Genomic DNA, 4,478 nt, shown 5'->3' with positions numbered 1-4,478 from the left:
TCGCACCTCGAGTCCGATTGATGGTGCATCACCATCCGTGTCCCTATGTTTCCCCTATGATTTACCCCCCCCCCCCATTGTCTTCTCCCCCATCCTCTGGGGGGGGGGGGGCTCCCTATTCATAGAATCATAGAATTCCCACAGTACAGAAGAAGACCATATGGCCCATCAAGTCATCATCTCCGAAAGAGGCACTCCACCCAGGTCCACTCCCCCCCCCCATTCACTCCACCCTATCCTCGTGACCTCGTAACCACTTCCCTGGACACTAAGGGCAATTTAGCATGGCCAATCCATCTAACCCGCACATCTTGGGACTGTGGGAGGAAACCCACGCAGACACAGGGAGAAAGTACAAATTCCACACAGACGGTCACCTGAAGCTGAAATTGAACCCAGGTCCCTAGCGCTGCGAGGCAGCAGTGCTAATCACTGTGCTACCCCAAGATATTACAGGGGTCCTTGGGGGTGGGGTGGGGGGGGGGGGGGGGCTTCCATATTACAGGTGGTTGGAGTTCAAGGTCAGCACAACTGGACAACTAAAGGGAAATCGGAAAAAAAACATGTGAACACTGTACGAGGACAATGGATGCAAGGGAAATAAAGGAGGCCTCTCACACATGGCAGTCATTGCCCTTGTCATGAGGAACTGAACAAATGAATGTGATATAAAGTAGGATTATTAGTTAGAATAATGTAGATGTGAGCCAGTCTGATGGTAGTGAGCTCACAGACAAAGAACAATGGAATTCAGCAAAGCATGGCCAGGAAGGGAGGAGGGGAGCCTCGTGCAGGGGATGGTGAAAAGGGTGCTGGGTAACAAGAGGCCCAGGGTTGAGGAATGCAAAGTGAGCCAATCAGGATATATGGCCAGGTCACGGGGTGTATAAGATGACCTATGGGAATCTTGTATGTGAAACTTGATGCCATTTGAATGATATGTGCAGAGATCTCTTTGTCTTGGACCTCACTTGGTTCTGGGAGATTCAGGAGACAGCATGTGTTCTGAATCTCTATAGAGCGGGTCAGCCTTGAAAGTTGTTTAAAAATAAATAATACTATACCTACAGATCCCTCTAGAGTTTTATTGAGGCCAGACTGACAGGTAAAGAACTTTCTAACTAATAATCCTATTTTATATCACATTCATTTGTTCAATTCCTCAGTCAAAGAGCAATGTTTCCATGTGCAGTCATGTTTCAGGGGAAGGAAAACTCATCTTTGGTCCCCTCCTGGAAATGGTGGATTGTGCTGACCATTAAAGCTACGAGCAGCAAGAATTAATCCAGGAGACTTTGAAACAGCCAACATAACGGGGGCAATTCTCCCATGCCACACCCTCTGGGAGAATCGATGTTAATGCCATTTTTTCACGCGATGCCGGTCCGACGCCGTCCCGCTATTCTCCCAACCGGCGGGAACGGCTTCATTGGGGTCGGCGCCGGGCTCGCCGGAGAACGAGGCGCTTCACACAGGCCCCCGCTATTCTCCGGCACGGATGGGCTATGTGAACTGTGGGGTGGTGCAGTGTCAGGCGGTGGGGTATGAGGGTGTGGACTGTGGGGCGTGCAGTGTCAGGCGGTGGGGTGTGAGGGTGTGGACTGGGGGTGGTGCAGTGTCAGGCGGTGGGGTGTGAGGGTGTGGACTGTGGGGTGGTGCAGTGTCAGGCGGTGGGGTAGTGAGGATGTGGACTGTGGGGTGGTGCAGTGTCAGGCGGTGGGGTGTGAGGGTGTGGACTGTGGGGTGGTGCAGTGTCAGGCGGTGGGGTAGTGAGGATGTGGACTGTGGGGTGGTGCAGTGTCAGGCGGTGGGGTGTGAGGGTGTGGACTGTGGGGTTGGTGCAGTGTCAGGCAGTGGGGTGTGAGGGTGTGGACTGTGGGATGGTGCAGTGTCAGGCGGTGGGGTGGTGAGGGTGTGGACTGTGGGGTGGTGCAGTGTCAGGTGGTGGAGTGTGAGGGTGTGGACTGTGGGGGTGGTGCAGTGTCAGGCGGTGAGGTGTGAGGGTGTGGGGTGGTGCAGTGTCAGGCGGTTGGGTGGTGAGGGTGTGGACTGTGGGATGGTGCAGTGTCAGGCGGTGGGGTGTGAGGGTGTGGACTGTGGGGTTGGTGCAGTGTCAGGCGGTGGGGTGGTGAGGGTGTGGACTGTGGGGTTGGTGCAGTGTCAGGCGGTGGGGTGGTGAGGGTGTGGACTGTGGGGTTGGTGCAGTGTCAGGCGGTGGGGTGTGAGGGTGTGGACTGTGGGGTTGGTGCAGTGTCAGGCGGTGGGGTGTGAGGGTGTGGGGTTGGTGCTGTGTCAGGCGGTGGGGTGTGAGGGTGTGGGGTTGGTGCTGTGTCAGGCGGTGGGGTGTGAGGGTGTGGGGTTGGTGCAGTGTCAGGCGGTGGGGTGTGAGGGTGTGGGGTTGGTGCAGTGTCAGGCGGTGGGGTGTGAGGGTGTGGACTGTGGGGTGGTCATCAGCGCTCCCATACCCGGGGAATTACCGATGGCGTTTGGGCTGCCCAAAATGGGAACTCCCGTTGACTGGCTGGCAGGACAGAGAATCCTGCTGTTGGCGAGGGCGCGCCACGCCAGAAAACTGGAATGGCGGTTTGGAGAATCCCGCCCCATTTTCCCAACAGTTTCAAAGAAGTGGGTGTCACTGACCGAGCCCGCATTTGTAGCCTATTCCTAATTGCTACTTGAACTTTCGAGATTATTTCCAGAGGGCAGATAAGAGTCAACCACATTGCTGTGGATCTGGAGTCACATGTAGGCCAGACCAGGTAGGACAGCAGATTACCTTCCCTTGTCGACATTAGTGAACCAGGTAGTTTTTTATGATAATCGATGATAGTTTCATGGATATCATTACCGGGAGCAGCTTTCAATTCCAGATTGTACTAATTAAATTCAAATTCTAGCAGCGTCTGTAGTGGAATTTGAATCTATCTCCTCAGAGCTTTAACATGGGCCTCTGGATTACTGGTTTGGTGACATTACCACAACACCACCATCTCCCATCAACGATGTGGTGAGGTAGGGTGGAAGGGGAGAAAGTTTGCTTAACCTAATGGCGCGGATTAAATAATTGACCCTTTCCTGCAGAGTGGTCTTCCTCTGCACTGCATGGGCTGTTAACTGTCCTAGGTATCACCTCCAAGGCTGGGATGGCCTCCTGTGACTATCCCTGGGGAAGAGGAGATCCCGCTTTTCCTGACAGGCCTGCAGTAGATGCTCCAGGGATGCATTGCTGAAACGGGAGCCACTGCTCGCTACCTTTCTCTATTCATCCTTTCTTTCTTCCTGTTACTGAAAGGCTGTCAGGGTGCATTTTAAATATGGCGCCTGAACAATAATGGCGCAGCACCCGAGTTCCTGCCCGCCATGCCATGAGGCTCAATGTGGAAAGCACGCATGTATAACTAATGAGGTGATGGTGTACAATTGTGCGTAAAAGCCCACCGTGTTTCATGATGCAAACTATCCCCAATTTCTCACCCTGTTACAGAATCTTTGGCAAGAGGGAAAGATTTTGCCCTCAGACTGCAATGGCCTCCTGTCAGAAGACTTTAAATCCTAACTGAAAATTAGATTGAAACTTTCCTCTGTCATTAAAGATTATTAGTCAGACGATATTGTGGAATTCGTGGGGGCACAATGCTCCATCAAATTTGGGGGAAAATTGGAGGACTAATCCTGCCTTACAGAGATCCAGACCAGCAGTAACAGTGGCTGTTCAGGCACATGCAACCCAAACAGCTGAAGTTTGTCGAACAATGAACTTCATCCCATTTGTAACGCGTTCAGTTTTAAAGATGATTCCTTTATATGTTTTTGAGAGGAAACGATTAAAATAGTTTTATGGGTCTGGATTTTAAGCACCCCTCTCCCCCTTGGGGAGTGGTGAGGGGGCCGCGACATAAAATATGGACAGGTGGGTAGCCCATTGTCTTCCTTCTCACCCCTGACCCAGTCCTCATAGTACAAAAGGTGGGTAAGGCATCAACTAGCCCGCTTGCTGTTAAGCCATTTAAAGCCTGTAAATGTTCAGTTGATGGCCACTTTAGGATTTCAGTGGGTTCTAAGAATTCATTTATGGGTTGCGAGTATCGCTGGCTGGGCCAGCATTTATTCTCTGTCCCTAACCTCCCTCCATTTCAGAAGGCATTTGAAAGTCTGATGTCACATGTAGGCCAGACCAGGTAAGGATGGCAAATTTCCTTCCCTAAAGGATTTTAATGAACCAGCTGGGTTTTTACAATAGACAATGGTTTCATGGTCATCAGTAGATTTTTAATTCCAGATTTTCTAACTGAATTCACATTTCATCATCTGGGATTCAAGCCCGGGGTCCCCAAATATTGACCTGGGTCTCTGGATTCCTAGTCCTGTGACAATACCACTGCGCCACTTGTCATTGTCATGATATGCAGACTTGCAGATAATGATTTACAGACAGGCACAGAAAGACAGCTAATAAACACAGAGAACAGGACATGACC

Source organism: Scyliorhinus canicula, chromosome 6 (assembly GCF_902713615.1).
Source record: "Scyliorhinus canicula chromosome 6, sScyCan1.1, whole genome shotgun sequence".
Classification (NCBI taxonomy): domain Eukaryota; kingdom Metazoa; phylum Chordata; class Chondrichthyes; order Carcharhiniformes; family Scyliorhinidae; genus Scyliorhinus; species Scyliorhinus canicula.
The sequence above is the reverse complement of the archived record's forward strand: the minus strand, read 5'-3'. Positions refer to the sequence as shown.